This window comes from Lynx rufus, unplaced genomic scaffold (assembly GCF_022079265.1).
Source record: "Lynx rufus isolate CCGP_SWC_20201006 ecotype Redwood Valley unplaced genomic scaffold, mLynRuf1.p SCAF_2, whole genome shotgun sequence".
Taxonomy (NCBI): Eukaryota; Metazoa; Chordata; class Mammalia; order Carnivora; family Felidae; genus Lynx; species Lynx rufus.
In genome coordinates this window covers 181,852,889-181,865,046 of record NW_025814834.1, presented here as the reverse complement: position 1 = coordinate 181,865,046, position 12,158 = coordinate 181,852,889, and the positions used below count along the sequence as shown (strand labels likewise).

At 38.1% G+C, this 12,158-nt stretch overlaps 1 protein-coding gene across 3 annotated transcripts in view; it reads right to left on the bottom strand.

The window, feature by feature from the left end:
• Positions 1 to 12,158, bottom strand: part of FAF1 (Fas associated factor 1) — a 520,107-nt gene that overhangs the window by 452,262 nt on the left and 55,687 nt on the right. For 2 of the 3 annotated variants that reach the window (XM_047085886.1, XM_047085887.1), the window contains exon 1: positions 10,599 to 10,640. The exons of the other annotated variant lie outside the window; for it this stretch is intronic. The gene's annotated coding sequence lies outside the window, so the exon portion shown is untranslated. Of the gene's footprint in view, positions 1 to 10,598; positions 10,641 to 12,158 lie in introns of those variants that run through there. 3 annotated transcript variants of the gene reach the window in all.

Here is a 12,158-nt window from a genome sequence, read left to right as displayed (position 1 = left end):
TGCAAAGTTAGTTAGCAATTTTCTTAGAAAGTTATGATATAGTAATCCCACTTCTTAGGTATTATTTATCTAAGAAATTAAAATTTATGTTCACATGAAAATTATACATGAATGTTTATAACAGCTTTATTCATCATCACTAAAAACAGAAGACATCCCAAATTTCCTTCAACTGTACATTCATGCAATAGAAAATTACACAGCAACAAAAATGAACACATTACTGATGACTCAAAACAACGGCAATAAATCTTCAAATGTATTATGCTATTGTACATATGTACAATGTACAACTGTACATTGTACAATGTGCTATTGTACATTACTATGCAATGTGTTTTGAGCCAGGCTCAAAAGCTTACATACTGTATAATTCCAATTACATAACATTTTAGAAAATGCAAAGTTATAAGAACAGAAAACATATTAATTATCAGAGGCTTAGGATAGGAAGAAGGGTTGACTACAAGGACCAAAGGGGAAATTTGCAGGGAACACCTGGGTGACTCAGTCGGTTAAGCACTCCAGTTGGCTCAGGTCATGATCTCACAGTTTGTAGGTTCGAGCCCCACACAGAGCTCTGTGCTGACAGCTCAGAGCCTAGAGCCTGCTTCAGATTCTCCCTCCCTCCCTCTCTCTCTCAAAAATAAATAAACATTAAAAAAAATTGGGGGGGTATCTGGGTGGCTCAGTTGGTTAAGCATCTGGCTTCAGCTCAGGTCATGAACTCACGGTCTGTGAGTTCAAGCACCACATAGGGCCCTGTGCTGACAGCTCAGAGTCTGGAGCCTGCTTCTGAGTCTGTGTCTCTCACTCTCTCTGCCCCTCCCCTACTCATACTCTCTCTCACTCTCAAAAATGAATAAATGTTTAAAAAAAAATGAAAATAAATAAAATGAAAAAAAAATTTTTAAGAGGGAAATTTGGGGAGTAAGGGAATAATTTGATTCCTGGACACCATAAAAATGTAACAAAGGAAACAAGTAAAAAAGGCAATCTTCACTTTAAGCTGAATGAAACACCAGGGATAATCCAAAGGCTCCAAAATAGTAACAAAAGCAGCTAAGAGCAGTTAAGATAGGGCAGAAGCTGCACAGGAAGAAGTGGAGAGAAAAACTGTAAGAGGTACATAGTGAGCCCAACAGCAACAAACATCGGAAAGCACAAGCAAAATACATTTCCTCAAAGACATCATCCTTTTTTCCCTCAGAAAAACATGTAGGTGGTAGTTCCAAGAGCCAATCCCTCCACAGAAACACAAAAAATTGAACAAAAACCGTCAGAATCAAATTTCTCAGAACTCTGGAAATTGGTCAAAGGTTTGTACAAACCAAACAAATGCTGAAACATGAAAAAGGTGACTTCAAAACAGTGTGAAAGCTTTGCAATGTTTTTATTTCCCTTTCTCCACTCTTGGCTCTGTGAAAGTCTTGAATATACTAACCCACATTCCTACAGTTGAACCCTAGTCCCTGGTTCTAGAGAGCAGAGCAGACACTGTTCTCAAAGAATTTGTCTGCTGTGACCTGTGCAAGGCTACGTGAAGGACTGACTCAAGGCTCTCGCCTTTGTTTTACCAACTCAAAATTCTCCTAGTACAGAAAGAGCAGCTATACTCTGAAGAGGACATTCTTCATAAAAATTTTAAGGCAAATGAAAAACTCACTGCCACTTGGGACAAAATATTCCAATGGAGGCAAATAACAGGCAAGCCAAAAACCTGCAAGAAAAAGATGGCAAGACAATTTCTTTGGGAAAGTATGGCACTAAAAAATACTGGGAGTTTAGAAAGCCATGCACATGTCCAAGGCAAGACACCTACTCAGAGAAAACCTGAAAAAACTACCGACTCATCTCTAGGCTCAGCACAAAAAAAGAGAGAGTAGTAAACAGCCTAAGTGTTAGAGTGCTCCAGTACAGAGACAGCCTGCATTCTTTCTTCTTTTTTTTTCTCTTTTCTTTTTATTTTCTTTTTTACTACAGATATTTAAAAAAATCTCTCTCGGGGCGCCTGGGTGGCGCAGTCGGTTAAGCGTCCGACTTCAGCCAGGTCACGATCTCGCGGTCCGTGAGTTCGAGCCCCGCGTCGGGCTCTGGGCTGATGGCTCAGAGCCTGGAGCCTGTTTCCGATTCTGTGTCTCCCTCTCTCTCTGCCCCTCCCCCGTTCATGCTCTGTCTCTCTCTGTCCCAAAAATAAATAAAAACGTTGAAAAAAAAAATTAAAAAAAAAAATCTCTCTCATACCATTAGCAGATCACAACTAAAGAAAAGATTTCAGAGACTGTTATATACCATATGTTTGTACCCCACTCCCACTGCCCACCAAATTCAGATGTTGAAGTCCTAAGCGCCACTGTGATGGCACTCAGTAATGGGGGCACACGGGAAATTATCAGGTTTAGATGAGATCATGAAGGTGGGGCACTCATAATGGAATTAACGTCTCTTATAAGAAGACACACCAGAGAGTGCTGTGTGTGTGTGTGTGTGTGTGTGTGTCCCTGCCACATGAGAACCAAGAGAGAAAGTGGCCATCTGCAAGTCAGGAAGAGTTCTCACCAAAAACTAACCACACTGGCACCACTGATCTGAGACTTTCAGTCTTCAGAACTATGAAAAAATATCTCTGTTCTATGGTATTTTGTCACTGGAGCCCAAGCAGATTAAGACAGAGACAACTCATCACCAAAAAAAATTATAAAAATTGTTTAGAAAAGTCAGTGAACAAATAACCCACAGAAAGCAACAGAAATGAACCATAAGGAGAGGTAAAAACTTGAATTCCAGAGTTATCACATTATATATTTAAAATAATCACTTGTGAAAAAAGAAATTGCGATTTATACAGAGCAACAGGAAAGTATGACCCATTCAAAGGAGAAACTAACAGAAATGGTCTGTGAGGGAAAAGAGACATCAGATTTACTGTACAAAGATTTTCAATCATCATATTAAACATCCTCAAAGAGCTCAAAGAATCCATAAACAAAGAGCTAATGGGAACCAAAATGACAATGTGTCAACAAACAGAGACTATCAATAAAGACATACAAATCACTTTAAAAGAACCCAAGGAAAAAAAATCTTGGGCTGAAAAGTACAATAACTGAAACGAAAAGTTAACTACAGGGTTTTGATAGCAACTCTTGAGGAGGCAGAAGAAAGAATAGAGAACTGGAAGGTAGTTCAAATGCAATTATCCAATCTGGGAAGCACGAAGAAAAATGAACAGAGCTGAAGAGATAAGTGAGACCCACCAAATACACGAACACATGCATAACAGGAAGTTCCAGAAGGAGAAGAAATAAAGAGGCAGAAAGAATATTTTAATAATGGCTAAAAACTTAATTAAATTTGGTAAAAGACTTGGGGCGCCTGGGTGGCTCAGTCGGTTAAGCGTCCGACTTCAGCTCAGGTCACAAATTCGCGGTCCGTGAGTTCGAGCCCCATGTCGGGCTCTGGGCTGATGGCTCAGAGCCTGGAGCCTGCTTCCGATTCTGTGTCTCCCTCTCTCTCTGCCCCTCCCCTGTTCATGCTGTGTCTCTCTCTGTCTCAAAAATAAATAAACGTTAAAAAAAATTTTTTTTTAAATAAAAAAAAAAATTTGGTAAAAGACTTAATAAACTACACATTCAAAATGTTCCAGAGATTCCTAAAAGGATAAACGCAAAGACATCCATACCAAAACACATTACAATCAAGCTATCAAAACTCAAAAAGAGGGGTACCTGGGTGGCTTAGTCGGTTGAGCATCTGACTTCGGCTCAGATCATGATCTCATGGTTCGTGGGTTCAAGCCCCGCACCAGGCTCTGTGCTGACAGCTCAGAGGCTGGAGCCTGTTTCAGACTCTGTGTATGCCTCGCTCTCTGCCCCTCCCCCACTCGCACTCTGTCTCCCTCTGTCTCAAAAATAAACATTAAAAAAATTAAAAAAAAAAACAACTCAAAAAGAATCATGAAAGGAGAGAGAACTTCATCTACAAGGGACCCCCAATAAGATCAACAGCTAATTTCTCAACAGAAATTATAAATGCCAAAAAGCAGTAGGATGACTTATTTAAAGCAAAACAAAAACAAAAACAAGAAAAAACCATCCTTTAACATTAAACGAAAGGGGCACCTAGTGTGGCTCAGTCAGTTAAGAGGACGACTTCAGCTCAGGTCATGATTTCACAGTTCGTGAGTTACAACTCCACATCGGGCTCTGTGCTAACAGCTCAGAGCCTGGAGCCTAATTTGGATTCTGTGTCTCCCTCGCTCTCTGTGCCTCCCCCACTTATGCTCCTGTCTCTCTCTCTCAAAAATGAACATTTAAAAAATTTAATATAAATAAATAAATAATAAATGTAATTATATAGGCAAAAGCCAGTATTATTATATGTTTGGTTTATAACTTTTTTCTACATTACTTAAGAAACAAATGCATAAAACAAGATTATAAATTGACATTAATGAACACAAAATGTATAAATTGACACTAATGAGCACAGAATGTATAAAGATGTAAGGTGGAATAACAACATGAAGAGGGAGCGATGGAGCTGTATAGGAGCAGAGTTTTTGTATGCTACTGAAGTTAAGCTGGTATTAATTCAAAACAGATTGTTATAATATGGAGAGGCTATTTATAATCCCTAGAGTAGCCACTAAGAAAATAACTAAAAAACACACAGAAAAAGGGATGAGAAAGGAAACAAAACAGTACAGTACCAAAAAGTCAAGTAACCAAAAAGGAGACAATAATGAAGGAATTCAGGAAACTGAGAAAAAAAGAATGACACACAGAAAACAAACAGCAAACTAGCCAAACTAAATGCACCCTTATCAGTAATTATTGATTAAACTCTCCAATTAGAAGTCAGAGATAGGCAGAATGGATAAAAAAGACATGATCCAACTATAGGCTATCTATAAAAGACTCACTTCAAAATCCAAAGATATAAAAAGGTGAAAAGTGAAAGGACAGAAAAATATATGTGCAATTAGTAACCAAAAGAAAGGCTGGCTCACGATATTAATATCAGATAAAGCAGACTTTAAGTCAAAAATTTTCATAAGAGAAAGAACTGATAAAAGAACAATACATCAAGAAGATATAAAAATAAGAAATACATACATACCTAATAACAGAGTCTCCAAAATACATGAAGAAAAAATTGACAAAATTGAAAGGAGAAATGCAATTCTACAGAAACACTTGGAGATATCAATACCATACTTTCAATAAAGGACAGAAATAAACAGAACATCAATAAGGAAATAGAGGAATTGAAATATAGTTATTAAGTGACTAGATTTAACATTTATAGGACACTCTACCCAAAACAACACAAATACATATTTTCTTAAGTGCAAATGGAACATTCTCTAGGAAAGAATATATAAAAACAAGTTTCAATGAATTCTGGAAGATAGAAACCATAAAAAGTATCTTTCTATGACCAAAAGGGAACTTACACCTGTAAATATCTTATTAAAAAGAAGATTAAAATAAATAACTTAACATCACACCTTAAGGAACAGAAAAAGAACTAAACCCAAAGCCACTAAAAGGAAGAAAGTAATAAAAATATGAGACTAATAGCAGAAAAAACAATAAGGAAAATCAACAAAATCAAAGACTGTTCAAAAAGATTAACAAAATTGACAAATGTTTAGACTGGCCAAGAAAAAAAAGAGAGAAGACTCAAATTACTAAAACCAGAAGTGAAAGCAGGGATGTTACTACTGACCTTACAAAAGTAAAAGTATGAAAATAATACTATGAATAATTATATGTCACCAAATTAGATAACCTACATGAAATGAAAGAAATTCCTAGAAACATACTATCTACCAAAACTCGACTCAAGAAAAAACAGAATTCAAATGGACTTATAACAAATAAAGAGATTGTATCAGTAATCAAAAGTCTCCTATAAAGAAAAGCCAAGGACCTGATGGCTTCACTGCTAGATTCTACCAATTATATAAAAAAAGAATTAACACCAATCCTATAAATCATCCCCAAAGGGGCACCTGGGTGGCTCAGTCGGTTGGGCGTCCGACTTTAGCTTAGGTCATGATCTCGCAGTTTGTGAGTTCCAGCCCCACGTCGGGCTCTGTGCTGACAGCTCGGAGCCTGGAGCCCGCTTCAGATTCTGTGTCTCCCTCTCTCTCTGCCCCTCCCTCACTTCTGCTCTCTGTCTCCCCAAAATGAGTAAATGTTAAAAAAAACATTTTTTTTAAATCATCCCCCAAAAACCAAAGAGGGGACACTTCCTAAGTCATTCTGTGAGGTCAGAAGCATCCTAATAATGACGTCAGATAAACAGAGCACTAAAAAAGAAAAACACAGACCAACATCCATTGTGGATATAAATGAAAAAAATTCTCAACAAAATAACAGCAAACCAGAACCAGCTACATATTAAGAGAGGATTTATCCCAGGATTGCAAAAGTGATTCAACACAGAGGAATCATTATACCACATATACAGACTGAAGGAAGAGCAAAACAAAACAAAACAAAAATATCAGCTCAAATGATGCAGGAAAAGTATTTGAAAAATCCAACAACCTTTTCATGATAAAAACACATAAATTATGAACTTTTGGGAAACTTTTTTTTTTAAGTTTATTTATTTTTTGAGAGAGAGAGCGCGCGACATAGAATCTGAAGCAGGCTCCAGGCTGTAAGCTATCAACGCACAGCCTGACACAGGACTCGAACCCAGAGGCGTAAGATCAGGACCTGAGCCAAAGTTGAACGCTTAACCGAATGAGCCACCCAAGCACCTCTTGAGGGGAACTTCTTCAACATAAAATATATTTATGCAGAACCCAAAACTAACAGCATACTCGATGAAACACTAAAAACCTTTACCCTAAGATTAAGAACAGGATAAGAAAGCCCACTTTTGCCACTTCTATGTAACATTATATTTGAAATCCTAGCCAGATTAGGCAAGAAAAATAATAAAACACATCAGAACTGGAACAGAAGAAGTAAAACTATCCCTATTCCCAAATAATATGATCTTAAACATAGAAAATCCTCAGGGCTTCACACACACACACACACACACACAAAGTTGTAGGATAAAAAATCAACACACAAAATTTAGTTGTATTTCTATACACTAGCAATGAATAATTGGGAAAGAATATTAAGAAAATAATTCCATTTGTGATATAGACTAAATGAATAAAATATATAGAAATAAATTTAACGAAGGAAACACTGACAACTGCTCAAAGAAATTTTAAAATACCTAAATCAGTGAAAAGACATCCAATATTCATGGATTGGAAGACTTACTATCATTAAGAGGACCATACTACCCAAAGAAATGTACAGATTCAATGCAATCTCTATCAAAATTCCAACAGCCTTTTTTGTAAAACGGAAAAGCTGATCCTCAATTTCAAAGAGAACTGCAAGGGACCAATAAGAGTGAAAAAAATCTTGGGGGAAGGGAGGGGGGAATCAAAGTCAAAAGACAATTCCTGATTTCAAAGCTTACTATAAAGCTACAGTATCCATTGTGATACTGATATAAGACAGGCATACAGAACAATATAATGTAACTGAGAGTCCAGAAATAAACCTATATACATATATAGCCAATTGACTTTTTTTAATGTTTATTTATTTTTGAGAAAGAGAGAGTACAAGCAAGGAAGGGGCAGAGTGAGAGAGGGACACACAGAATCTGAAGCAAGTTCCAGGCTCTGAGCTGTCAGCACAGACCCCGACGCGGGGCTTCAACTCATGAACGTGAGATCATGACCTAGGCTGAAGCTGGACATTTAACTGACTGAGCCACCCAGGCACCCCTATAGCCACCTGATTTTTGAAAAGGGTGCCAAACAATTCAATAGGAAAAGAACACTCCATTCATCAAACAGTGCTGAGACAGGATGCCTGGGTGGCTCAACTGGTTGAGCATCCAACTCTTGACTTTGGCTCAGATAGTAATCTCAGGGTCGTGGGATCAAGCTTCACATTGGGCTCTGCACTGAACATGGAGCCTGCTTAAGATTCTTCCTCTCTCTCTCTTTCTCTCTCTTTCTCTATCTGACCCTCTCCCCCACTCATGCTTTCTCTCTAAAATTAAAAAAAATATATGTTTCTTCCAAAAAACAAAAAACAGTGCTGAGACAACTGGATACCCACATGCAAAATAATAAATTTGGACCTCTGCTTCACACCATATGTACAACAATGAACTCAAAATTGATTAAATTACTCAAAATAGAAGAGTTAAATTTTAAGTCTTAGAAAAAACTGTAAGGGTAAATATCCATGACCTTGTGTTTGGTAATGGATTCTTAAATGTGACATCAAAAGCATGAGCAACAAGAGAAAACGCATATACTGCATTTCATCAAAATTAAAAATATGTGTGCATCAAAGGGCATTGCTGAGAAAAAAAAAACAGCAATCTACATAATGGGAGGGAATATCTGCAAATCGTAGGTCTAATAAGGGTTTAGTTATCCAGATTATATAAAGAACACTTAAAAACTCAAACACATGAACACAATTTGATCTTAAAATGGGCTAAGAACTTAACATATTTCTCCAAAGGTACACAGATAACCAACAAGCACAAAAAAAGATGCTCAATATCACCAACCATTAGGGAAATTGAAATCAAAAGCGCAATGAGCACCACTTCACACCTCCCAACATGGTTGTAATTAAAAATAAATAAATATAGGGGCACCTGGGTGGCTCAATCAGTTAAGCGTTGAACTTTGGCTCTGGACATGACCTCACAGCACAAAGGCTCATGAGTTCAAGCCCGACATCAGGCTCTGTGCTGACAGCTAAGAGCCTGGAGCCTGCTTCGGATTCTGTGTTCATCCCTCGCTCTGCCCCTCCCCCACTCATGCTCTGTGTGTGTCTCTCTCTCTCTCAGGAATAAATAAATGTTACAAAAATTAAAATAAATAAATAAATAAAATTTTAAAAACAGAAAATAACAAATGTTTGGAAAGACATGGAGAAACTGGATGCCTCACACACTGCTAATGACACAGTAAAATGGTTCTGCTGCAGAGAAGAGTTTGGTGGCTCCTTAGAAACTTAAACAAAGGAGGAGCCAAGATGGCGGAACAGCATGGAAGCTTTTTGTGTGTCTCGCATCCATGAAATACAGCCACCAACACTAAACCATTCTACACACCTAAAAAACTGATTGGAGGATTAACACAACAATCTGCAAAACCTGAACCACAGAATTCAGCAAGTACGTGGGGTGGAGAGGTGAATTTGGGGTGCAAGAAGCCGCGAAAAGTAGGGAACCACTTTTGAAGGTGGAGAGAGGATGGAGACTGGGGGGGAGCATACTGGAAAAGCACCCCTTTTGGGGAGGGTGCTTTTCCAGTATGCTCCCCCCCTCACCAAAAGCAGTTGAAGAGAAAGTGGAAAATTGGAAATAGCCACAGGGACTAAACTACAAAGGGAGAAATGAGAAAGGAGAGGGCTTAAATTCCATTAAGACTGTCAACAAGGGGAGCGCAAAGGCTGCAACTCCTCAGATCGATACCTGGTGGTGCTCTGGTGGGAAAGGCGAATCCTCAGGAACAGAGTGGGGTCCGGGAGGTTCTCGGGCCACACAGGGAAAAGAGGTTCCACTGCTGGAAGGACATTTGGTAGAGACTGTTGAAGCCACCTGGTCCCAGTAGACCCCAGAAGGCGGCCACATTCACTGGTGCTGGGACAAGGTCATTCAGGGCAAAGCCTGGTGCCAGATGTGTGTTGTGATTTTCCATAATCCCTGAAACGCTGCTGCTACGCTGTCTCGTGAACTTTTTCTGGGGTGGGCTGGCACCTGGCCGCAGTCTCAGGGCACCAGTAACAGCAGGGTCCAGTGGGTATTCCTGGGTGCAGCCGACACTCGGCCATTCCTCATTCAGCCATTGCTTGGTGAGACCCTCCCGCAGAGGGGCGGAACGTATCAAAGCCACAGCCCTACAGAAGTAAGGGGCCAGGGAAAACAGCCCCATCAGAGACAAAACTCAGGAGAGACGTACTGCCTGGGGCCTGGTCACAGAGAGTGAAAAAGCAGGGAGTGGACAAGAGCTAAAGACAGGATGGGTGCGCGATTGCTGATCCAGGAGAACAGACTGGGTAGCTGGGTGGACCATTTTCACCGCTCCTGCACATGCGCATACACACCTACAAGCACCACAACATTCCACCCAGTAGGCTAGCAGCTCCATCTAGTGGAGAGTGGAGCTGTTGCACTGAGCCCCGCCCAACTGGGCCAACCACGCTCTTCAAGAACACAAGTCTCACCACTGGCTTAATTTATGGAATATAAAGAGCTACACAGACTGACTTCTAGGGGAAAACGAGACAATTTCCGTCCTACTTCAATCTGTTAGCGGGTTCATCTATTCAATTTTCTTTCTTTTTTCTTTCATTTTCCTTTTTCTCTTTTACAATTCTTTTTCTTGAATATAGAAACAAAAAAATTCATTTTTTAAAAATTTTTATTAAAACTAACTTTCTCTATTTTTATTACTATATTTTTTACTTTTGTGTAAATTTTTTCAAATTCTACTTTACTTCCATCATTGTTTTAGTCTACTTCAGTGTACTCACCTTCTCAAATTTTCAAACAATTTCTCATTTTCTTTTCTTTTTCTTTCTTGTTTCTTTCCTTTTTCTCAAATGCAGAAAGAGAAAAACTTCATTTTTACTTTCAACTTCTATAGAAAATATTTTTATTTAAGTTTTTTTACTATATTTTTTGCTTCTATGTAAATTTTTTCAAAATCTATTTTACCTCCATCATTTTATTCTAGTCTATTACAGTATACTCAGTTTCTCAAATTATCAAACGATTTTTTTTTCGTTTTTTAATCTTTTTTCTCTTTTTCATTCCTTTTCCGTTTCTTATATAGAAAATGAAAAAATTCATGTTTATCTTTTTAATTTTTATTCAAAATATTTTTCTTTAATTTTTTTCTACTATATTCTTTACTTTTGTGAATATATTTTTAAATTCTATTTTCAAATTCTATTTTACCCCCATCATCTCACACTAGTCTACTTCAGTGTATTCATTTTTTCAAATTCACAAACGATTTCCTTTTTTTCCTCTCCCCCCACTTTTTTTTCTCTAATTTGTCAAACCACTTTCAACACCCAGACCAAAACACACCTAGGACCTAGCATCATCTATTCGATTTTTGTGTGTGTATCTTTTTAATTTTTAATTTTAATTCTTTTTTTAATTTCAATTTTTCTACCTCATTAGTTCCTTTTCTCCCTTCAAAATGACAAAACGAAGGAATTCACCCCAAAAGAAAACGCATGAATAAATGACAGCCAGGGACTTAATCAACACAGATAGAAGCAAGATGTCTGAACCAGAATTTAGAAGCATGATAATAAGAATACTAGCTGGAGTCAAAAATAGATTAGAATGCCTTTCTACAGAGATAAAAGAAGTAAAAACTAGTCAGAATGAAATACAAAATGCTATAACTGAGCTGCAATCATGGATGGATGCAGCGGCGGCAAGGATGGATGAGGCAGAACAGAGAATCAGCGATATAGAGGACAAACTTATAGAGAATAACAAAGCAGAAAAAAAGAGGGAGATTAAGGCAAAAGAGCATGATTTAAGAATTAGAGACATCAGTGACTCATTAAAAAGGAACAACATCAGAATCATAGAGGTCCCAGAGGAGGAAGAGAGAGAAATTGGGGTAGAAGGGTTATGTGAGCAAATCATAGCAGAAAACTTTCTTAACCTGGGGAAAAACAGAGACATCAAAATCCAGGAAGCACAGAGGACCCCCATAGATTCAACAAAAACCAACCATCAACAAGGCATATCATAATCAAATTCACAAAATACTCAGGCAAGGAGAGAATCATGAAAACAGCAAGGGAAAAAAAGGCCCTAACATACAAGGGAAGACAGATCAGGTTTGCAGCAGAACTATCCACAGAAACTTGGCAGGCCAGAAAGGAGTGGCGGGATATATTCAGTGTGCTGAATCAGAAAAATATGCAGCCAAGAATTCTTTATCCAGCAAGGCTGTCATTCAAAATGGAAGGAGAGATTAAAAGGTTCCCAGACAAACCAAAATTAAAGGAGTTTGTAACCACTAAACATCCCTGCATGAAATTTTAAGGGGGACTCTCTGAGGG